The sequence below is a fragment of the Myxine glutinosa genome, chromosome 3 (genome assembly GCF_964187855.1).
Source record: "Myxine glutinosa chromosome 3, kmMyxGlut1.1, whole genome shotgun sequence".
Lineage (NCBI taxonomy): Eukaryota > Metazoa > Chordata > Myxini > Myxiniformes > Myxinidae > Myxine > Myxine glutinosa.
The window spans coordinates 97434943-97460712 of record NC_136263.1 but is presented as its reverse complement, the minus strand read 5'-3'; positions in this window follow the sequence as shown (position 1 = coordinate 97460712).

Below are 25770 nucleotides of genomic sequence, written 5' to 3'. Positions count from 1 at the left end.
AACATCCACCGACATGGCGCAGGCCTTCGTTGGCACTTGGATTGCCCGTTTTGGTGCGCCCTCGGACATCTCTTCCGACAGAGGCCCGCAATTCACCTCCGAGCTTTGGGGCGCGGTCGCCCAGGCCTTGGGGGTCAAGCTTCACCGCACCACGGCCTACCACCCCCAAGCCAATGGCTTGTGCAAGCGGTTCCACCGCTCGATTAAGGCCGCTCTCAGGGCCAGGCTCCAGGATGACGGTTGGGCCGACAGGCTCCCGTGGGTCCTATTGGGCCTCTGAACGGCCCCTAAAGAGGACCTCCAGGCTTCCACCGCCGAGCTGGTCTACGGCCAGCCACTGCGCGTGCCGGGCAAATTCATCCCTGATGCCACCGGCCCCTGGTCCGTGGCTCGCCAATGCTCGGTCCTCCAGGAGGCCGCCAGGAGATTTACCCCAGTGCCCACGTCCCACCACGGCAGCCCCCAACCCCACGTCCCCCCAGCACTTCGCACTGCGGAGTACGTTTTTATCCGGCACGACGCACACCGGGGACCGCTCTAGCTGCTGTACGATGGACCTTTCCGGGTCATGAGGAGGGACGACAAGTCGTTCATCGTCGACATCGGCGGCAAGCCGGACCGCATCTCCGTGGACCGCCTCAAGCCGGCCCATTTGGACCTCGACCAACCTCCACGGTTGGCCCTTCCTCCACGACGGGGCCGTCCCCCGTCAACCAAGCCCCCCGCCCGACCATCCACCGCCACGCCACCTGCCACCCCCACACGAATCACCAGGGGTCGTTGCGGCCGGGTCATCAAGACCCCCCTCAAGCTGACTCTCCCGGTGCACGTTAATTCTGGGGGGTCGCATGTAGCGGTTACCGGAAGCATACACAATCATCTTGCACCGGCCGATGACGCAACCGGCGAGCGGTGACTTGCTCGGACTCGCCCGGACATGTCCAGACTTGCCTTTCCCGGGCGAACACTTGACTCGCATACCACGCCCCATTGAGAGGCGTGGCTTACCTATTTGCATACCACGCCCCGCCTGAGAGGCGTGGCTTTTGTGTGTTGAACTTTGATTATAAATTGCCGCCCGTTCGATCGGCAGATTCAGTGCTTTTGAGTTCTTTCGTGTGGAGCGAAAATAAATAGCTCGGTGGAACTTCGTTCCTGTGTCGTCCATTTTGTCTGGCTTTATCGTGCGAGCACAGCTCCCACACAGTGCACGTTTTTATGCCTCCGCAGGACGGTTGTCCGTCCGGTGTTCGGTCCGTACCAGACTTTCGTTTCCAGAATAACTGCTTCTGGGATTGGCTTATTGGTATAAAAAAATATTAAAAAACCACATTTAGAGGCCATTTTTCCCCGCAAAGCGGGGGTTGGCCTTTTTCGGGAACTGTGGTTGTTGTTGGTTTTTTGGTCCCCTTTTTGAAGCAATGTTTTACGGCCGGATGCCCTTCCTGACGCCAACCCTTTTTGCCGCCTTTAACGACAAACAGGGAATTACCAGTGAACTGGTACTTCAATTTGCCGACCTCTGAAGGATGAAGCAGGCTGAGTCAACCCCCCTGGCGTTAATTACAGCGATCGACCGGGATTCGAACCCAGGATCCTAGGATTCTAAGCCGGCACCCTAGCCGCTAGCCCAACACCAGGGTTTGAACTATGTGTTTGAACACATATTGGTATGAACTGTAATAATTGGTATGATAACAAAATTGGTATGAACTGTAATGCAAAGATGAACTGGTTCGATTTTGGGTTGAAAAGGTCAAAGGGACCATGGTTGTGTGACCTTTAATTTAAAATCTTGGTTACCACAACAACTTGTGGACGAGAGAAGGGATTTCAATCAAACCTGACAGTAAATATCGCGGATGCTTCTTCATGGGGGTCGAACCCTTCCCCCTCCTCCCCCCAATGCAATTCGGGGGCAAAATCTTCCCCATTCTGTCCTGCTGCCCGGATTCGTCAGGTCAGTGCTTTGTTAGGGTCAGAGTGCCGATTGGTCCCCATGGACCGTCCCTTTCCCTCTTGTCCCTGTTTCTCTCTTTCTCCAACTCTGACGTGGCCCTGACTTCGTGAAGGTGGGTCACACCATCCTCGATGTGGGGGATCTCTGGGTCGTTTCTGGGAGATCGATCCGCTGTCTTTGTGTCACGGGCTTGTTCGAGAGAACTGTCCGAAGTGATACAACAACAACCAAATTTGACACCACAATGGCCTGCTGTGCAAAGATGGACAGATTAAATTTTTGGGTGTAACAGGACATGTGCCCTTTGAAAATATTTTTGCAGATCATAACTCGAGTTTGAAACATCCGAGGTTTTACCTCTGTCATGATTAATCGAGATCAAACGTAAACAGTGGGTTGACATCGAACGCAGGCGGACGCATATCCAATATCACCCACCGATGCAGACATTGTACAACAGAGCTCGTTTCGTCCCACCCTGCACAATAACTTGGGGTATAATTAGCAGTGGAGGTAGATCCTAGACTCGTGGAGGTAGATCCTAGACTCGTAGAGGTAGATCCTAGACTCGTGGAGGTAGATCCTAGACTCGTGGAGGTAGATCCTAGACTCGTGGAGGTGTATCATAGACTCGTGGAGGTGTATCATAGACTCGTGGAGGTAGATCCTAAACTCAAGGAGGTGTATCATAGACTCGTGGAGGTGTATCTTAGACTCGTGGAGGTGTATCGTAGACTCGTGGAGGTGTATCGTGGACTCGTGGAGGTGTATCATAGACTCGTGGAGGTGGACCCTCGACTCGTGGAGGTAGATCCTAGACTCGTGGAGGTGTATCATAGACTTGTGGAGGTAGATCCTAGACTCTTGGAGGTGTTGGTGAACTCTACGTTGACCAGATGCTGGTGTCTGTTGGCAAGATTGTGACACTCACCGTCCAATTGCAGCCACGTCTGCAGGCATTCACGATATTTACTCCATCTAAGAGGCGTAAACGGCGAAGTTATGTCATTCACGACGTGTTCAAAGTGCATGAAGCACTTTAAACGCGATTTTCCCGAGACCATGACTAACATTCAGCGCAACATGGGCGCCGCCATTTTGTATGTCATGTGACCCAAGCAAGTGTTCTGATAGGCCTAGATTCAAAATTAGTGCCTTCGATGCAAGACAAAGTAGTGCGACATAAACGCGTGGAAAACTTTCAAACTGGCAGGATCTGTTCGTTAAACTTTTTGTATGTGCTACAACTCAGCACGTACTCAGATTACCAGTGCTTATTTTTTAGTCTCTCTGACCTCGGAACGGGATTGAACGATACAGCTGTCAGCTTGAGGCCTATATAATTCAAAATGTGGAGTATGACTGGTGTCGCCTCTTTAAGGGACAATGTTTTTTTTGTAACTTGTCTTCTTCTTCTGCTGGTGTGGTCTTTTTACTCAGACCAGGCCTAGTACCTGAGTCATGCCTCTTCCAGGAGGTGATTAAAGGCTGGTTTATTTCATTGGAACTGGTCATTAATAATTTTCGGTTTACACTATTCAACGTTTATGCACCAAGTGAGAGTGTGGAACGAAGAGCTTTCTTTTCATCTTTAATTCGACACATGCAGTCGATAGATCTCAATAATTGTATTTGCATGGGGGGTGACTTTAATTGCACCTTTAAACCCAGTATAGACCGAAATACAGCAGAACCTCATCCCGAAGGTAGTACTGATTTGTTAAATTATTTTTCGGCAGTGGGTGTGCTAGATGCATGGAGGCTACATTACCCCAACAAATCTGAGTATACTTGGGGACGATGTGCCAATGGGAGAATGACCTTCGCTAGACTTGACCGTTGGTACATAAACTCACAGTTCAGGAATGCGGTTATCTCTCCAAATCATTTTCCATCTTTGTTTTCTGATCATCATTTAGTTACCATGAGCCTCTTTTTCCCTCAACCCTTACGCAAAAGTACATACTGGAAATTCAATACCAGTCTTCTCGAAGATGCTTTGTTTAAAGCCGCCTTCCGTGCTTTTTGGGTCATCCAACTCTCAAGAAAGCCCTCTTGCTCTTCTTTAGCGTTATGGTGGGATAACACAAAAGCTCAGATCAGAGTGTTTTGTCAGCATTTTGTTTCAAATGCAACTGATGCAACAACAATAACAATGCAACAATAACAATGGCTTGTTTAGAAGCTGATATTATACGGTTAGAGAGTAAACTGGTTAAAGATTCTGATCTTTAACTGAATTCTGAATTGAAATTCTGAGGGCCTTTCACTCTCTCACCGAAGGCAGGTTGGTGGTCTTTCTGTCTTCTACCGACTCCTCTCCGGCCTTGCTCCCCCAGCTCTCTCTGGGCTCTGTCCCCCAAATATTCCTCCAGGTCGCACAAGATCTGCCTGCAACCCTCTTATAGTTAAACTGCCAAAATCAAGACTCATTGCTCACCTTCACTCCTTCATTTCTCTTTTTTCCCGCCTCTGGAACAAACTCCCTCACTCTCTTCAATCCCACTCCTGCCTCCCGGTATTTAAAACAGCTGTTCACCACCATCTGTATCTTCCCCCATCCAAAACCTTGATATTTTCTACCCCTGTTAATACACCCCAAATCCACATCATTCAATCTCCGACTTCATTCCTAAAATTCCTTGTAGTGTCTATTTGTTTTATACCGTGTACCACTTCCCTTCCCTTCCGCCCCCCCCCCCAACCAAGCCCTCTCCCTTCCACAGATCTCCCGATGTCCCTGTTCTCTACTGCTGTGCTTGTGTGCTTCCCTCTCTCTCCCAATCTTGTCGCCCCCTCCCTTTATTTTTTATGTGTCCGTTTGTTTTCTGTGTTTTATGTGCTAATTTGTGTGAAATGTGCTAGCTCTTACACGAGCCTCGGTGTTGTATACAAAAATAAAATAAAAACACATTTAAAAAAAAACATTAAAAAAAAAAGAAGATAATAATAGGAGAGACCACAGGTTATTGGTTGAAAAGAAGGCTCAATTCAGAGAGCTGATTCAGGACAAAGCAGCAGGCCTGTTAATCAGATAAAGGATAAACAATTTAAAGGTATTAGACACCCCAAGTAAATCTTTCTTTCAAATGGATTTTGTAAACAAGTCACCCAAAAACTTTTCTCTGTACTAGAATTTAGGGGAAAGATGGTCACCAACCCTGGTTATGTAAGGTTGTGTGGTATGGATTAGAGAATTTTTTTCAAAAGTTTATGCAAAACAAAATGTTTGTGAGCAAACCATGAAATTTTTAACTTCTCACCTTTCATCCCTAACTGAGCCTCAGTGCCTGGGCCTGGATTCACCAATTACGTTGCCTGAGCTAACACAGGCCCTAACTGAAATGGACTCGGGGAAAGCTCCTGGGATTGACGGCCTAATGGCAGAATTTTCCTTGGCTTTTTGGGACCTTTTGGGCCCTGAATTATTGAATGTCCTGGAATCATCCATGGTGCTTGGAGAACTCCCACTAAGCTTCAGAAGAGCAGTGGTGTCGCTGATTCCAAAGACTGGAGATCTACAGCAGATAAAGAATTGGCGGCCGGTCTCGTTATTATGTACGGACTACAAAATATTGTCAAAAGTGTTGGCCAGTCGGTTGAAGACGGTAATCGGTGATCTCGTCCACCATGATCAGAATTACTGCATCCCAAACAGATCTATTTATGATAATATTTTTTGATCAGAGATTTAATGGAATGTGATTGCTTGGGAAATGATTTTGGGATAATATTCCTTGATTTGGAAAGGGCTTTTGATAGTGTTGATCATGTTTTTGCATCGTGTGCTGGAAGAATGTGGCTTTGGTGCTAACTTTAGGGTCTACGTGACTTTGTTGTACAACAATACATTTAGTTTATTTAAAATAAATAACGAACTCAGTTCTCCGGTACAGGTTCAAAGAGGGGTGAGACAAGGATGCCCGGTTTCTGGGTTATTATTTTCCTTGGTAATGGAATCACTTCTAATTTTATTTAGGAAAAATATTTCAGGAGTGACTGTATCCCCTGGGAGTCCTTCACTAGTTGTATCGGCTTATGCAGATGATGTCTGTGTGGTTGTTAAGAAGGAGAGTGATATCCCTGCACTTGTTGAATGTTTAAATATTTTTTGACCTCGCTTCTTCTTTGAAGTTTTGAAGTAGCCTGATGTTGGCTTAGCGGTTAGGGTGCCGGCTTGGGATCCTAGGATCCTGGGTTCAAATCCCGGTCGATCGCTAAATTAACACCAGGGGGGTTGACTCAGCCTGTCATCCTTCCGAGGTTGGCAAATTGAGTACCAGCTTGCTGGGATGAATGATCCTGGAGTGTACCCAAGTTTAGAATAAGTACACCGTATCCCTGCGCATTGTAAGAGGCGACTAAGGGTTGGTGCCAGGAAGGGCATCTGGCCATAAAAACATTGCCTCAAACAGGGAACCATGATTGTCATGGAGCCCACAAGGCTAACCCCTGCTCTAGCGGGGAAAATGGCCTTAAAACGATCATTCATTCATTCATTCTTCTTCTTTGAAGTGTAACTGGGACAAGAGTCCGATCAGCCTTATGGATTCCCTGTCTCAAGAACAATCCACCTGGAACAGTGCTGGTACCACATGTGCATTTACCAACAAAGTTAAAATGGGTGGAAGACGGAGTCACATACCTTAGGGTTTTCCTGGGATCTCCACATTACGTCCTCAAAAATTGGGACGGGATTGTTGAGCATGTCAAAAAAAGATTGGGACTGTGGAAACCACCTTTCCTACAAAGGCAGGGTTCTTGTGGTTAATAATTTGGTGGCTTCTTCCCTGTGGCATAGGTTTATCTGCCTTCAGCCGCCGGAGGCACTACTAAAGGCAGTGCAGAGGCTACTGGTGGATGTTTTTTGGAGTGGTCACCATTGGTTATTACCAAATGTTATATGTCTCCCCTTGTCTGAAGGTGGCCAAGGACTTATCGACATAAAAAGTCGCATCATGGCTTTTCGGCTGTGCACCATACAGCAGTTGCTGTACAAGGAACGACTGCCAAGCTGACTTCTGGCCTATCACATGTTGCGAAAAGCAAGCGGGCTCAGATATGGCCTTGAACTTTTCTTAATCCAACTCCAACATGTTGACACATCTCATCTACCATCATTCTATCAGAACCTTCTGAATGCCTGGCAAAGCCTTTCGATTAGTCGCCAACAGGAAACCTATGCTTCAAACATGTTTGTGGAAGAACCCCTTTTTTACAACCCACTTTTTCCTGCAATTCCAAGAAGCCGAGACTTTTATCAACACTTTATTACAGCAGACATAATCAAAGTGTTGCACCTCCGCCAAGATTCTGGTTGGGGGTGGAAAGCGGTGCAGGCGATAGCTGATATGACTGGAATAGTGGAATATGGTCAAATAAAATAATTGGAAGAGTCCTAAAATAAATAGCACAAAAAAGCTTTCAACTTGGACGAAGATGGACCCAGGAGGTTTTGGTGACATCCAATGACTGGCGATTTCCTGGTTTATTTGTACAGCAAAGTCACAGAGACTTGCCCCCAATTAGTGAAGGACAAAAACATTTTTATGCCTCCGCCGATAAAGTCGCCGGAGGCATTATGTTTTCGGGTTGTCTGTCCGTCCCTCCGTACGTACGTACATATGTACGTACATCCGGCCGTCCATCCGTGCTCATCCTCGTTTTTCTCAGCAACCATATGTCCGATTGAGACGAAACTTTCAGGGTAGGAGTGACGCCCATGCAGAATGTTTTTAATGATAATTGTGACGTCATAGGTCACGTGGTATGGCAGCCAGTTTGGATTAAAAGCAAATAATTAAAAAAAAACTATTTTTCGTAAACCACTGCATGGAAAAATTTAAAACTTGGCACATTGTCAAGTACTCCCAATGGGGAACAAAAGCATGAAAATAATGACATCATATGTGAAGTGGTATACCAGCCAAAAATGTTTTAATCAAATTCCTTATCCTTAAAATCTGAAATTGCATGCACATGATCTATGACCCATCTGTATTGAAATATTAAATTTAGGACATCATAGGTCACATGGTTTGGCAGCCATATTGGATTGAAGGAAAATCTTAAATAATTATATCTCTGAAACCGCTCACCCTATTGATGCGAAATTTTACAAATATCATCTAACAGCACTGTTGCATATAGTTTGAAAACGATGATGTCATAGGTCACGTGGTTTGGCAGCCATCATGGATAGAAAAACGAACCTTATCCGATCAACACGAAACTTCACAAATGTGATCCCCTACCCATACATATGCAGAGTGATGGCATCTACCCATTGTGGGGCTATGCGGAGGCATATTGGTGACACAGTCGCATTGTTCTACTTCAGAAATGTAGTAGTAAAGACCTGTATCGATTATGTACTACAGTTCTGCTTGGGAACTCACCGTTAAATGGAGTGGCCAGGTGGAAAGGGCTAATGCCAGAAGGACTCCCATCTGAGCCTGCATGGGAATCAATGTAGAGTAAGCTGTTAAGCAAAAGGACAGGTGATCTCCAGTGGCGATTGATACACTGGATCATTCCGTCTAATAAATTAATGAACCATTTCGTGCCCATATCTACGTGTTGCCCGTTCTGCGTTTGCACAGAGGATGTTCCATGCTTACGTAGATTGTGCAAGGCTTGTGCCTTTATTTCAATGGCTTAACTACATGTCGGGAAAAATGAATATCACTTTCTCTCTGCAATCATTTATTTTTGGTTTCAACGATATGAAAGAACATGTACATATGTTGTTTTTCTTTTTGGTAGTGTGGAAGTGTAACTCAGTGTAACTTATTGATTGGCACTGGTAACTCATTGATTAAGACTGGTAATGAAGCAGATAGACGATTTCGTAAATGAATGCCAAGAATGTGCACGAACATGGTAATCTCTTGTCCACCTGGTCACAGCCCCAGGCTGGAGCACCCCCCTATCGTTTGGTAAATGGAACTCGCAGCAGGAGGGGAGCGAGCTGGTGCCAGGACTCGGTGCATGCATGACCTCGGGGCATTAGCGGAGAAGGGATTAGCGCGACAAGGCCCATAAAAACCAGAGCAAACTATGAGTCAAGGGACTTGTCACCAGAAGCTCTGACCTACGGAACGGAACGGAACCCTGTGAACAGCGCTGAGAGAGAGCACTCATCCTCAGAAGCCCTGCACGATGGAATGAACGCGTACCACGAGTTCGGCGCTGCAGCCGAACAAGAAGGACTATGCGGATAGAGTTAACCTGGTCCATTGAGTTAAACGATATTATTTGGTAATGGAATGAAGTGAATAACCAGTTAATAATAAAGTCATGACCTTTTGTAAAACCTGTTTCCGACCATTGGCGTCTTGAGTCTCACCCCACCACTTCCCCTACAATATGGAGGCACCGCTGGGATCAATTGGACACATACAAGACCTTTAAAGGTGAGTGTGTCTTGTTTTTGTCCAGTATGATTTACGAACTTGGGAATAGTTATGTGTATATACATGGAGGATTTGGTGTGTGGGACTTGTGATTGTCCATAGGTAATCCAAGGATGGAACGTTTTAAATGATTCAATTATTCGTGAGCTTGCGAGGATATGTACATTATACGCTGGGTATTAAAAGCCTTACTCTGGTCTGCAGGCAAATCGGCTCATGAAGTGCACCAGGAGGCGATTTGTTTGCCGGTTCGGTAAGGTTCGGTAAGGTCCGTACACGTGTACAATCGTGTACACCCGTTTTAAATAAATAATTTTTATTTTTATTTTCCCGCCATGTCTAAAACTCGTTCGATCAACAAATAAATTCATGACAGACAACCCCATCTCATACCGGTCCAGAATTATTATGAAAGATGGCGATTGGATGAAAATTGCATCAAATTTTTACAGGTCCATCACTAAGCCTTTGAGACATGCTTCACGGTTGAATGAAAGACAATAATTAAGTGCTTTTGTGGAAAAGCAATGGCAGACCACCCAATGTCACCACTTTCATGAGCTCAGAGAAATAATACTTCCAAATTCCACTCTGATGGCTCAATGGAAATCGGCAGCAGAATGAAAATCAACAGACAATGGAACAGCTAGCGACGAGTGTTTGTGAGTAACAACCACCCTCTGGTCGAGGCTCATAGGAAAAGTGATACTTATTGATTCGGCACGCTTACAATAGATATTAATGGCGAAGGTTGTGGTTGGTTCGATTTTGCGAAATGAACGTTCTTTGAACAAGTTTAATGGGATTTTAAAAAAAATAATGAAAAAGTATATAATTGTTTACTCTCTGAAACTGGGTATTGTATAGAACTCTGGGTATAGTTCTCAAATCACTCTGGGTTGTGCCTTGAAGAATGAATTGGAGTTGTGACAAGGTGTAGACAGATGGGAGGTTGCGATGCTGGTACTGTGGATTCTATGAGACAAAGTACAGACAAATTTTGTTTCACTTCTAAAAAAAATTTTTGGACAAAAGTGGGTGTAAGGATGTAAGGGTGTAATGTAATGTAAGGATGTAAGGTAAAATTGAGTTATGGAATTAATTGCTTTCAACAATGCAAAGGGTGACAAGATATGGGATTGTAATGGGATTTTAATGGGATAAATATAAAAGATATTTGTTTTTGTCAAGAAAAAGTGACAATTAGCTGAGGAGTCACCGAGGCCAAACTTTAACCTTTGACGGCAGAGAAATTGTGTTCTGACAGCAGAAGACTTCCAAATAATATTTATGGCTGGATTGTTTCAAGAGAAATGACATACTATTTATTTTAATATAAAATTGCTATGAGATGAAATTATATTTTCGGTGTTGGTGTGATACTAATTACCTAGAAAAATATATCTGAAGACTTACGGACATAATTTAGGCAAAATATGGCAGAATAGTTGTTGATAGTTTAGGCACATATCAGAATGCTTGTTGATTTAAAATTTCAAAGTCAAATTTTTACACCTTCAAGTACTGATGAAATCTCCATTTTTCACATGTAGTTTTGTTGAAAAACGGATGAAGGTGAATAATTTAGGATTATTAGAAAAATTTTGATGGGTCTAACTGTGGAAAGTGTTATTAAATCATAGGTAGAGGTAACAAGGAAACTAGGTGTTACTAGGAAACAAAAGTATTCAGGTGTTACCAGGAAACAAAAGTAGACAGACAAGCAAAATGAGTATAAAGACGTTGACCAACCAAGATGTTGCATATCTTTGTTGATGTTCTGACGTTGTTTATTTCAATTATGGTCGGAATTATTAGAATTGCTATTAAATGAGAATTTTCATATTGGATGTTAAAGCAACGAAGAGTTTTATGGGATTATAAGGTCATATCGCGACATCATGGGAAAGCTAATGTTAATTGTGGGATGTCAGAGGTAATGGTGTAGTTTAATGTTCACACTGTTTTGGAAAATAATGCTCGATGCAACATGATCCTAAAAAGAACCCATCCCTACATCTAAGGATCAGGAAGGGAAGGAATGGAAAATTTGAAGTATTAAAGTTACGGAACTCAAAATATCTAGGTTTGGATGTAGTCATTAAAAAATTGAGTCATTCATTGGTTTGATGATAATCCTAATATTTTGATAAATATTTGATAATAATCCTAATAATTTTAATCCTAGGAATAATATTGCTAATAGTTTGTCTGAAGGCTTTGATAAGTATTTGTCTAAAGCAAACAGCGACTTCTAAGATGACAGACGTGTGAGGTATTTGGCATCGCCAGACTAGCTTATTGGTTTAGGAATGTTTAGAGGTCATTGCAATGTGATAATTACTTGTGATCATTTGTGAAATTTCATGAACAGATATGTGAAATGGATGTAATTTGAGTGAGTATGAGAAAATTTGGTGCGGGATCGTGGAATGTACAAGGCCGGACATGATCATTGGGAATTCAATTGAACTAATTGACTGATATGTAAATCCAATTTCAAATTTCAAGTAAATCGAATGAAAATTAAGGATTTTTGTTCGTTGTTGCAACGTTGTGCTCCAACGTTTTGGGAACATTCAAATGTTGGGTTTTGCTAACGTTTCCACAACGTCACTACAACGTTTCACTTTCGTTGTTGCAACGTTGTGCTCCAACGTTTTGGGAACATTCAAATGTTGGGTTTTGCTAACGTTTCCACAACGTCACTACAACGTTTCACTTTCGTTGTTGCAACGTTTTGCTCCAACGTTTTGGGAACATTCAAATGTTGTGGTTTGCTGACGTTTCCACAACGTCGCTACAACGTTTCACTTTCGTTGTTGCAACGTTTTGCTCCAACGTTTTGGGAACATTCAAATGTTGTGTTTTGCTGACGTTTCCACAACGTCGCTACAACGTTTCACTTTCGTTGTTGCAACGTTTTGCTCCAACGTTTTGGGGACACTCAAATGTTAAGTAAATCGGATAAGAATTCACGAGTTATTTAATTATTAGCGATTAATGAAGTACTTATTTAATTAATTACATTTCTTATTAAATTACAGTAATTACATTACAGTAATTACCTGAGGTAATTACAGTAATTACAGTTCCGGTAATTACAGTAATTACAGTAATCATTACAGTAATTGCAGTAATCTTATTACAGTAATTACATTACATTAACTCAGGCACCTTTTGAGTAAGGAAGCTGATATTTGGACATGACACTGACCAAGTGATGTGGCTGTCAAGGAAAATTTTGATTTATTGATTAATCATTTAATAAATTAACTCATTGATTTATAAATGACTTATTTAATTAAAAGTCCTCAGAGATACATCTTCGGATGAAATACTTGCAGATTGGTTATGCTATGAGCCAATTGATTAAGGAAAATATTTTGTGATGGCCATATTGGCAATTTCGTGGCCATATTCGTGGCAACTCAGTTAGTGCCACTGCACCTTTAAAATGCATCCCTGCGTTCATTTTTCGATCGATTGAGTTGAAATTTTGAACAATCGGATCTGGACTGTCGTTATTAACGACTCTAGCACGCACCCGTCCAATCAGGATGGAGCGGTATGGTCCCCGGATTATCACTGCCCGCAGTTTTAATTAGTTTTACTTTTTCTCTTGGTCATATAATTTTGAAGACATGCATGTCATGATATAGGAAATGTTTGTTCTGTTGAACGGAATAAATGGTGTTTATTTGTGTGGGTGTGTATTTTTTGTGTATTTTGGATATATTTTCACGACTAATTCCAGTTAACATCCTGCAAAATTTGCTCGTTTGCTGGCCGAGTCGAAATTGCGTTGAGTTCCTATGGCATGCGCCATTAAAAGCGCTGTGTAATGGTTGAGCTCCCTTTATTTCGTTTTGGTCATGCGGATGAGCAGACAAAGTGACGAATGCTGCGGCTGGAGCAGTAGAAGTGATGTTTTTAATTGAAACGATGTAATGAGTAATTAAAAGTGGGAGGGGGCAACACCACGCATACCTCTTTTAAGGTGTGTATAAACCCTGGAATAAACGTGGGAGGGGGCAACACCACGCATACCTCTTTTAAGGTGTGTATAAACCCTGGAATATTTCAGCAATCAATACAATGCTGAAACTATGTAAGTTAAGATAATGAGTAATTTAATGAGTAATTTAATGAGTAATTTAATGAGTAATCTAATGAGGAATTTAATGAGGAATAAACGTGGGAGGGGGCAACACCACGCATACCTCTTTTAAGGTGTGTATAAACCCTGGAATATTTCAGCAATCAATACAATGCTGAAACTATGTAAGTTAAGATAATGAGTAATTTAATGAGTAATTTAATGAGTAATTTAATGAGTAATTTAATGAGTAATTTAATAAGTAATTTAATGAGTAATTTAATGAGTAATTTAATGAGTAATTTAATGAGTAATTTAATAAGTAATTTAATGAGTAATTTAATGAGTAATTTAATGAGTAATTTAATAAGTAATTTAATGAGTAATTTAATGAGTAATTTAATGAGTAATTTAATAAGTAATTTAATGAGTAATTTAATGAGTAATTTAATGAGTAATTTAATAAGTAATTTAATGAGTAATTTAATGAGTAATTTAATGAGTAATTTAATGAGTAATTTAATGAGTAATTTAATAAGTAATTTAATGAGTAATTTAATGAGTAATTTAATGAGTAATTTAATGAGTAATCTAATGAGGAATTTAATGAGGAATTAAAAGTGGGAGGGGGCAACACCATGCATACCTCTTTTAAGGTGTGTATAAACCCTGGAATAAACGTGGGAGGGGGCAACACCACGCATACCTCTTTTAAGGTGTGTATAAACCCTGGAATATTTCAGTAATCGATACGATGCTGAAATGATGTAATTTACTGTGTAAGATGGTCGACCTTGGGTTTGTTTGGGTTTTGTTATTTATTTTTGTGGGTGTGTATTTTTGTGTATTTTGGATATATTTTCACGACTAATTCCAGTTAACATCCTGCAAAATTTGCTCGTTTTCTGGCCGAGTCAAAATTGCGTTGAGTTCCTATGGCATGCGCCATTAAAAGCGCTGTGTAATGGTTGAGCTCCCTTTATTTCGTTTTGGTCACGCGGATGAGCAGACAAAATGACGAATGCTGCGGCTGCTATAAAATCATGATGATTATTATGAATGATATCATAGGGTTCAAATGCAGAATGATTGCATGAACTTGGGAAAGAACTTTCAAGCCCTATGGGATAAATTGGGTGTTACAAGCGATGGTCAAAATTTAGCATGATTGAAGGAATTTTACAGTCTTATTTCAGGAGTTTTACGAAATTTATATTGCCAAGAGATTTTGGGTACTATTAAAAGAAAAATGATGAGATATTTTTCCCAATGAACTTTAATATCTGCCATCCATTTTGGCTGTCTCACGAATGAAGGATGAGTTGCCTTTAGTGGTTGCAAAGAAAATTTGTGGAGACCAGGCAAAATGGGGAAATATGTCAGATATGACCCTAGGACAGGACGGTGATTCATCAATTGACATGAGGTATGCACCAGAGGTGACGACCGATGAGATTCGATCTCAGTCAATGGATGGACCTGTCCTGACATCATTGGGGAAAGGGCTTATGCAAGGAGTCATCCAAAATGATTAATTTGATTTATTGATGAATATTGATGAATTAATTGAAATTGAATAATTGATTGAATTGTTGATTGATTGAATATAATTGAATAAATTTAATTGAATAAATTTAACTGAATAAATTGAACTGAATAAATTGAATTGAATATATTGATTGTTTGATTGATGAAAATGCGGTCTCAAGAAAGAAGCTTTGATATCTTTGTGAGATATTATCAATGTGAAGACAACCTTGGAAAATTGAGCAAGGTGGTGAGTTTATATATATAGATATATATGTGCGGTTACCATTGTGTGATTTCCCCTTCAACAGAGCGGACACCTGAGGATTCACCCATTTCATACTGACCCTCTGGCTCATCTGCAAATACTGATCTATGAGATTGGATTGTGCAAAAGCCACAGGTGAGAGAGATTCTCTGGAAATCACTGTTTGAACAGGTGGAGAGATCCTTCCTGGAGGTACGAGTGAAGCTTTAGAGGAACAAAATACAACACATCCAACGCTACTTTGATAAAAGGCAGAATGGGAAATGGAGCCTGCAAGAATACACAAGGACAACCAGAGATTCCACAAAAAGGTACTTGTACACATCATATGTACGACCGTTATGGTGCCGAAGCTATAAGGCAGGTCGAGAATTGGTATTTGTGGACAAAGGGACATGATGAGGAGTTTCTAAGAGATGGTACATTTGAGCGAAGTCGATTGGAAAGATTGGAACAAAGATTGAAAGCCAGGAAGAGACAGAATCTAACGGTAGACTGGCGTGCATTCCATCTTTGGGATGGTGAATCCAGACAATGGGAACAGCAAGAACGGATAACGGATCTAGAACTTAAAATAAAAAGGATACAGGATACAGTGGAGGAGACAAATGCACAACTGCCCTCAAAATTAGGAATGAAAGGGACAGTTGTCCCATCTGATTTCCAGTTGTCTCCCCAAAAAGGACGGTACAGAGAATTTTTTCGTGTTTCGGGAGATAACGAGAGATTGCAGTGGCAACTCAGGGATGTAGAGATGCAGCCCAGCAATACAAGTGCACAGGTGCACAGACCAGGCAACGACAGAAACCGGTGTTTCAAGTGTGGACGGATGGGACATTGGAAAAGAGGATGTCCGTATACCAAAAGGAAGACAAGTTCATAGGGTAAACTAAGATCAAGGGTACCAGTGCTGACCGATACCTCAGACAATGATTAGGCCTTCATTGCGGCAGGTCCCAAATGACGATTGACCTCAACAGATTAGATTACTGGACAAACATGAATAACTGTCGATGATTCTTGTGTCTGAAAAGGTTTTCGGAGCAAGAATTATTCATTTTTTCTTTTGCTTGTAAGCAAATTAGTAATTAATTGATCAAATGCCGAAATTGGATCTTTTATGTTGGGCACAAAATTTTAAATTTACAAAGTTGGAACAATTGCTTTGCAAATTTTTGAAACCAAGTGACAAGAGTCACATGATGATCAGGTGGGAATTTCGGACTAGTGTTCCGCATGATTGATAGGTCAGTGGTCGACTGACATGCAAATGGGTGTGTAGTCAAATTTGGATAAATTATGGTGGGAACTGAAAGGGTAATTTCAATGTGACATCATAAGGGTTTTCTAAAAAATAAACTTTTTGGTCCATTTGCGTATTAGCATTTATAAAATTGAAGGACAAATTTTATGAAAATGAAATAAAACTGACACCCAACCTGATCTGTAAATAATGGTTCCAACGCAAACAAATATGCATAATGCATGCGTGTGTGTGTGTTTTGTGTATCAATGTTTGTGTTTGTTGTTTTTGTTTTTGTGTATCAATCTTACAAGATTGTTGACACCGACAGTGTGCCTTGTCTGAAAAAAAAATAGATAGTTCCATGGGGAAGGGATCGCATATCGAGAGAATTCATAAAAATAAAAATAAAAAATAGAAATATAATTTGATTATGAAAATTATCACTTTTGTCAAGGGAGATGGAGAATAAAGATTTGATTTGCTGAGTTATGAGCAGCTATTCATTAATAGTAAAAAAATTGGAAGTAATCTTGGGATTCCATTGTGATCGAATTTATATGAGAATCAAAGCTATTTATGGATATGAGCTTCATAAAAATGTGGGAGTACAAAATTAGCCAAATTTTGGAGAGGTCTTACACTGACTTCCCAGAGTACTCTGCTCATGGATTTTTATATATATATATAAACTTGAATTTTATCAGCATATAAATTGTGCTGTATGTATGGATGTGGTTTAGGCATAGATGATATGGGAAAATAGTAAAGAAAATTTTGCTGGTTTGAACTATTGTGGGTTTTCAGTTCTGGAGTTCAAACAAAGTCACTGGTTAACAGATGAGAAAGGATAGTAAATAAATTATTCGATGCTGGGCAAATTAAGTACGATATTACTAAGACTTATGAGAGCTATTGTTCTTCCTTACAGCAGTGGAAAATTATTGGAAAAAATTAGATCCAACATAATGAATCTATAAAAGAATGTGATAGGGATAATATCCTCAATTTGTACTAATTATTTGATTGTGGGTAAAGGAATTAATTTATCGTAGTGGATTGTTAACAGCAGCCTGAAAATGTCCTGAGAGTGTGCATCCATGTAATCAGAAATCCCAGATTTGTTTTTACAAACAACATTTTGGTAGAGGTCTTGTGTGGACGAGCACTTCCTTGGTAGATAAAGAACGGTACTGCATGCTGGCAGCCACTTTTGCGGCCAGCTAGGCCAAACAAATTGAGAGGAAATTGTAGTTAAATACGTAAGTTACACATGGCTATTTGTAAAAAGGAAATTTGTTGAGATGGGAAACATTTTTCGAAGGTTTATTAAAGTGTTATAATATGACATGTGGCAAGGCAAACTATTGGATGGGAAAATTAGATCTGGCTATAGAATAAATTTATTGACCCCTTGAAGTTAATTTTTCGAATCATTGTTTCACTGGCATTTTTTGTTCAAATTGGAAATAGTTTGGTAGAGCTTTGGTTAAAACCTTTGGTTGCGGTATCTTGGAACGAAATGATAAACCATAGGAGATTGATAAGAATAGAAACAAATATGGACCCAAAATAGAAAGTTGGATTCATGCCTCTCATTGCAAGCAAGCACATGGGGCTAAGGTGGACGATCCCACAGAAAATGAGGCTGCACCTAGCAGCCCAGCAGAACATTCAGTGGCAGATAAATGATAGTCGTGATTTACAGTCATTTGAATTACATTTTAACACCCCTTGCATTGATAAACATTACATTTTCAACATGTGATATTCCTACTTGGGATAGTGACATTTATTTGCCTACATGACATACAATTACCGGCTGATATTAATACAACATGAGTAAAAAAAATTGTATCACAACTACACTCATGACCAAGGGGATTGAGTTCAACCCCGGGAGATAGGGGGATCAGGGTAAGACAAATAATCTGATTTATGTTACATATTAAGGGATTTTCTTTATTTACCTTTTAGGAAGCTTGTTAGTTTGGTATATAATGTTGAATGTCATCGACATATAATTATGTCATAGGTATGAATATATACAAGGAGTAGCAAACTTGTTTGTTGGGTTAGTAGTTATATTGGCAATTGTTTTAGTGGTGGCTTGCTTGAAAGCCTTAGTGACGGTGTGTTTGAATAAGGTAACCAACAACACGATGATAACGCATGAAGTGACAAATGAGGAAAGAAATGTGGAACCAGAAAAGGAAGACTTTTATGGCGACATAATTACTGAGATTAAAAGATTAAATCAAGTGATGTTGCAAATGAATACAGTAGAATTAAGATAATGGCATAACGACAATGTTATGAGTTGTGTAAATTACAATATCAGTGAAGTCATATCACCACGAGTGACACACTGTTAGAAAAAAAAGAAAAAAAAAGGAGGGAAAAGAAAAAGTGGAGAGGAATTATGGTAATAATACATTATGCTTAATTTGTTGGTTTGGGAAAATTGTTGTTGGGAATTAGATATTCCCGTTTGTGATTGTAATCATATACAATTTATTTTCTTAGAGTAGTGCTAAAATACCTGCATGAGTTAATTTTTGAACTATATTAACCTGAAAGCAATTGTGGATGCTATTCTTAGTTTAGTAGTGAAATACATACCTGATTGAATATTATTTGTGTGACGCATATAAATGAATATAACTTTTTGAATGTTGTAAGGGAAAACAACAAATTGTTGAATGTGAAACTGTCGGAAGATATACATGATTATGCTGATTTCATGGTAAGATGTACCCTATCTGATTCAGTGTGTGTGGAAAGCAGATTCAGATGTGACTGAGCATAAGGATAAGACGAGATCACATTTGAAGGGGGGTGCTAACGGAATTGGGAAGAAGTTCGAGAAAGAAAATTTGTGGCTAAAAAATGAAGTTAAACGTGGTATACACCCTCTTTCTCAAAGAATGATGAAGACATTCTCCCGTGTAACTTGGAGGTGGATGCTTACCTTCACCAAGGAAATTTATGTGACCATTTGCCTGGATCACACTGCAACATATGAAAGAAAGGCGATCACTTACTCTTGTTCGAAGGCTTCGAACATTCATCACATCAGAAGTTGCAGGACAACGACATTTTACCCGCAACCTCTGTGAAATGCGGGGACATATGTTATTACTTCACCAACTTCCGGGGAGCCAGCATGGAGCTGCAAACCAATGGCTGTGCCTTTTCACAACAGCTGTGCGCGATTCTGCGGGCCACTCCTGGTATGGACCATGGATGACCTGAACACCATGGTCCCAACATCATTGTGGATGCATCCGGCATCCCTGTTCCACATCTTGCTGGCCAATCAACGTCACACCAATACTTGCTGCCCACTCACAATGAGGGAGGAGGCAAGTCGACTACAACTGGGTGAAGGCCTTGTTCAGGAATTACTATGGTTTACAGCAAAAAGTGGCAAGAATGCTACAAGGAGAGCAGGGTCAGTCTATGACTCCGCAATGTTACCACAACAGCGAAATCCTACACGAAGTAGTGCAGGAGCTATGAAGACATTAGGAGAAAATGTTTCATACCTGGATTCAAACACAAGTGATCAGCCCTTCCTTTCAAACAAAGTCAACATTTGTGTGGAGGCAAACGTTTTTGCCAGATGGTGCAGATGCTTTACAAAACTTGAAAATGAAGTGAAATTGTTGTATCTTGGTGATGGTGAAGTGTTGTTTTGAAAATATATTTGTGATGCAAATGCAATAGATTGAACAATATGGAAGGAGTCAATGACCAACGAAATGTTTTGGGATTCTTGCAGGATGACGGTGTATGCCTAAGGGAATTTGATTACCAAAGTTATGATTATTTACTTATACTTGTAATGATGTTTACTTGTAGTGATTGATTGTTTACTTATATTGATGTTTAGATTAATGGTTAATATAAACAAAAACAAAAAGATGAGGGAATTGTGGAAGTGTAACTCAGTGTAACTTATTGATTGGCACTGGTAACTCATTGATTAAGACTGGTAACGAAGCAGATAGACGATTTTGTAAATGAATGCCAAGAATGTGCACGAACATGGTAATCTCTTGTCCACCTGGTCACAGCCCCAGGCTGGAGCACCCCCCTATCGTTTGGTAAATGGAACTCGCAGCAGGAGGGGAGCGAGCTGGTGCCAGGACTCGGTGCATGCATGACCTCGGGGCATTAGCGGAGAAGGGATTAGCGCGACAAGGCCCATAAAAACCAGAGCAAACTATGAGTCAAGGGACTTGTCACCAGAAGCTCTGACCTACGGAACGGAACGGAACCCTGTGAACAGCGCTGAGAGAGAGCACTCATCCTCAGAAGCCCTGCACGACGGAATGAACACGTACCACGAGTTCGGTGCTGCAGCCGAACAAGAAGGACTATGCGGATAGAGTTAACCTGGTCCATTGAGTTAAACGATATTATTTGGTAATGGAATGAAGTGAATAACCAGTTAATAATAAAGTCATGACCTTTTGTAAAACCTGTTTCCGACCATTGGCGTCTTGAGTCTCACCCCACCACTTCCCCTACAGTAGCCACGGCGAACATAGCAATTTATTTATCAAGGAAAGAAAAACTGAAGGGAAAGCCGATTGGGCAATGCAAATGTCATGTTCTTTTTCAATGCCTTGACATCGACAAGACTCAAACTTGAAGTTTGTTTTTCTGAAAGAGAGAAAAGTATTGATGGGTTTATGAACATTTGGTGTTTTGATGGGATCTGCATGGTGCATGAGAATGAATTAATGATATCCTTGTGGGTTCGTTTGAAATGAATTAGTGTGGTGTCAGTTTTTTGTTTTTCTCTTCTATTTCATTGTATGGTTTTAAATTCCTTTCTTTCCTGTTATTCTCTTTTTTTTTCTTTTCTGTGATTTTTCGATTATTGTGCTTCTATTGAATAGCATCTTCACCGACTGGCAAACATGTATTTTTATATTTTTGGAATACAAAGTCTATATCTATCTCTCTCTCTCTCTCTCTCTCTCTCTCTCTCTCTCCTCTCTCTCTCTCTCTCTCTCTCTCTCTCTCTCTCCTCTCTCTCCTCTCTCTCCTCACACATGACCCTGACTTTGTGAATGAGGGGGTACACCATCCTTGATGTGGGGGATCTCTGGGTCGCTCCTGCAAGATCGATTGGTTGTCTCCGTGCCGTGGGCTTGTTTGAGAGAACTATCCAGGGCTATACAACAACAACAAGCATATACACATGCTCACTCACACTGCTAAAACATCCAATCATGTGTAGGTAATAACAAAAAAAATGAGCAGAGCAACCCATCAATGATGTGCTTTGACGTTAATAAAAATAAAACCCCTCCATCAAATCTGGAGCACCGGCACGTGACCGGAAGTGGCCACATGGTGAATAAAAACTGCACATGTGGGGCCTTTGATCATTGGCCCGAGGAAACCTACTGTGAACCCAGTGAAACGTTGCCTGAGATCGGGTCTGCTCTTGCTTATTTGCTCAAATTTGAGGAGTAGATCTAGTTTTTACTTTCTGGTTGGATGTGCCTATCTTTCTTTTATATATATATGTATATATATATATATATATATATATATATATATATATATATATATATATATATATATATATATATACATACATACATACATACATACATACATACATACATACATACATATATATATATATATATATATATATATATGTATATATATATATATTGTAACGAATTTGGGAAAGTGTAAATAATGTGAGAACTGGTTTGCTGTGTTTTAACTGGCCCTCGTAGAGTAAATAAGATCGAAAGACGTCCCCCTAGTTAATTCCATGAACCTACAGACAGGCCACGATATATCTTTTTAAATAGCTTATTTCCTTATTCTATATAGGCTAAATATGTGTTTCCCACTAGATTGACTCTGCATTGCATCAAACGAAATAAGCGTAGGCCGAAATAAGCGTAGGCCCCTCCATTGATCCATGGCAGCTCAAGTGCCAGGGATTCCCCCACTTGAGCTTTGACAGCAACCGTTTATTGCAGTACTGAACTGCTGTGCAACGTGACGGCGCATTACCTGCAGCTGCTGACCGGTTTTCGACATTTGCGGCCATTACGAACAAGGGGAGTGGCTAGAGAAGACGGGTCGCCCCCCTCGTCATAGGGGGGAGGAGTAAGTCGGCCCTGCTAATCCAACCCAGAACAAGGGGTTTGGCTAAGAGAGGGCGGAGCGGGAACCCCCGAGAAAGTGCGCGAAGGTTCGGTGAGAAACCAATATAAACCGCCGCGGGACGCACTCCGTCCTCTTGCTCTGACCCCGTCCTCTTGCTCTGACCCCATCCTCTTGCTCTGACCCCGTCTCTCTTGCTCTGACCCCGTCCTCTTGCTCTGACCCCGTCCTCTTGCTCTTACCCCGTCCTCTTGCTTGCTGTCGCTCGTGGTTGCTGGGGAGCCGGAAGACGCCTGAACGAGCAGGTGTGACCGAGCCTGCGAGCCATCGTGCGACCAGCTGCGCTGCAGCTAAGGGGACGCATGCCACGAAAAGGGCGCGCCAGGCAGCAATCCACGCTGGACCCTCCATTGCCTCCCAAAACAACCATCCATCCTCAAGCCATACCTGCCTGCAATTTCCCCCATGTAAGTGTGAACATCGTCTGTCTTGAATGTTGTCCTGGGGTTTATAAGTAAACTGCATAGTATAAGCTAATGATTTCCCTGTGTCACCTGCTTCTTCCATCCATTGCTTGTAAATAACTTGATTGCTCCTTTTTGCTTGTGTGTGTATAATAAATCTGTTCTACCTCTGTACTCTGTCTTCCTCCTCTCTTCCTTCTCTTTCGGTCGCTTTAGAGGTTTCCAAATTGAATACCTGTGGCGCGATTTGGTCAACGTTTGGGGGAGTTGGGCTAATCGGGGATCCTGTAACGGTCGCGGTTGACCATCCGCTCGGCCCAAAGTAACATCTTGTCCGCGACCCGTAACAATATATATATATATATATATATATATATATATATATATATATATATATATATATATATATATATATATATATATATATATATATATATATATATATATATATATATATCTTATATCTATCTATAATTCCAGTAATCTCTGTATGTGTGTTTGTTTGTTTGTCTGTGACCGCTGTTTCTCGACAACCACGGGTCCGATATACTTTAAACTTGCCAGGTATATTGCTGGGGACCCGAGGATGTGCCTTTTCAAGGTTTCATATTAATCGGACAAGTACTTACCGAGCTATGTCCAAAAAACGATTCAACCAATCAGAGAGCAGCGAGCTATCGCGTGTGCCGAACGTGGCGAACACACTCTGCCTCGGACGGCACATTTGAGAGCGTATTCATTTATTTCACGTTGGCAAACTATGTTGCCGCTATGTTGGCGTTAAACTATGTTTTAAAACTAATTAAAACCATTTCATGTAAATAGAGGGGGGGGGGGGGGGGGATTGTCACTGTACTCGCAAGCCGTTCGCCGTTCGCTTTGGCGTTGCGAATGGACCAAAACATTTCATGAACCAAACCATTTCATGTAAAGCGTTCGCCGTTCGCTTTGGCGTTGCGAATGGACCAAAACATTTCATGGACCAAACCATTTCATGTAAATAGAGGGGGGGGGGGGGATTGTCACCGTACTCGCACCCACGTACCCACGTACCCACGTACGGGCATTGCACCCACGTACGGGCATGCCCTAGTAGTTCTAAACGCCCACAGTGCACGGGATCGCGATCACTCACCGCTTGGTGGGAGCCATGTGAAATCCACGTGCGAATCCTTACGGCATCCACGGTATGTAACTTCTTCTAGTATATATAAAGAAAGGATATATATATATATATATATATATATATATATATATCTATCTATAATTCCAGTAATCTCTGTGTGTGTGTGTGTCTGTCTGTGTGTTTGTCTGTGACCGCTGTTTCTCGACAACCACGGGTCCGATATACTTGAAACTTGCCAGGTATATTGCTGGGGACCCGAGGATGTGCCTTTTCAAGGTTTCATATTAATCGGACAATTACTTACCGAGATATGTCCAAAAAACGCTTCAACCAATCAGAGAGCAGCGAGCTATCACGTGTGCCGAACGTGGCGATCAGACTCTACCTCGGACGGCACATTTGAGAGCGTATTCATTTATTTCACGTTTGCAAACTATGTTGGCGTTAAACTATGTTTTAATAAAGTTTTAAAACTAATAAAAACGAATTTGCGATTCATTCGCTTTCCTGCGCATTTGTGCACGCGATGGCGATTGCTTTACCAAACTCCGGAAGCCGTTCGCTTTGGACCAAACCATTGCATGTAAATAGAGGGGGGGGTTCTGTGGTCGTTGCGAATGGACCAAACCATTCATGTAAATAGAGGGGGGGGATTGTCACTGTACTCGCAAGCCGTTCGCCGTTCGCTTTGGCGTTGCGAATGAACCAAACCATTTCATGTAAATAGAGGGGGGGGATATAATTTTAGATAGATATATAGTACGGGCATATATATAGTACGGGCATGCCCTAGTATAAAGAAAGGCTATATATATATATATATATATATATATATATATATATATATATATATATATATTTATAAAGAAAGGCTATATATATATATATATATATACAGTGGAACCTTGACTTACGAGTGCCCCAACTTACGAGTTTTTCGAGATACGAGCCGTCGCTCGGGCGGTTTATTGCTTTGAGATGCGAGCCGAGATCCGAGTTACAAGCTTTCGCCACCCGGTCACGTGGTTATCTTGCCGTGCACGTACAGTACGTATCTCTGTCGTATAGCGCTGCATTTTTTTTTTCGCATTTTGGTTATTTCGAGTTCACGCCGCCAGGTGGGTTCTGGTCACGTGGTTATCTTGCCGTGCACGTACAGTACGTATCTCTGTCGTATAGCGCTGCATTTTTGTTTTCGCATTTTGGTTATTTCGAGTTCATGCCGCCAGGTGGGTTCTGGTCACGTGGTTATCTTGCCGTGCACGTACAGTACGTATCTCTGTCGTATAGCGCTGCATTTTTGTTTTCGCATTTTGGTTATTTCGAGTTCACGCCGCCAGGTGGATTCTGGTCACGTGGTTATCTTGCCGTGCAAGTACAGTACGTATCTCTGTCGTACAGCGCTGCATTTTTTTTTCCGCATTTTGGTTATTTCGGAAAATTTCTTAGTTTTAACCATGGGGCCTAAGAAAGTGAGTGGCAAGTGCAGTGCTGAGAAGAAGAAGAGGATGATGTGCTTGG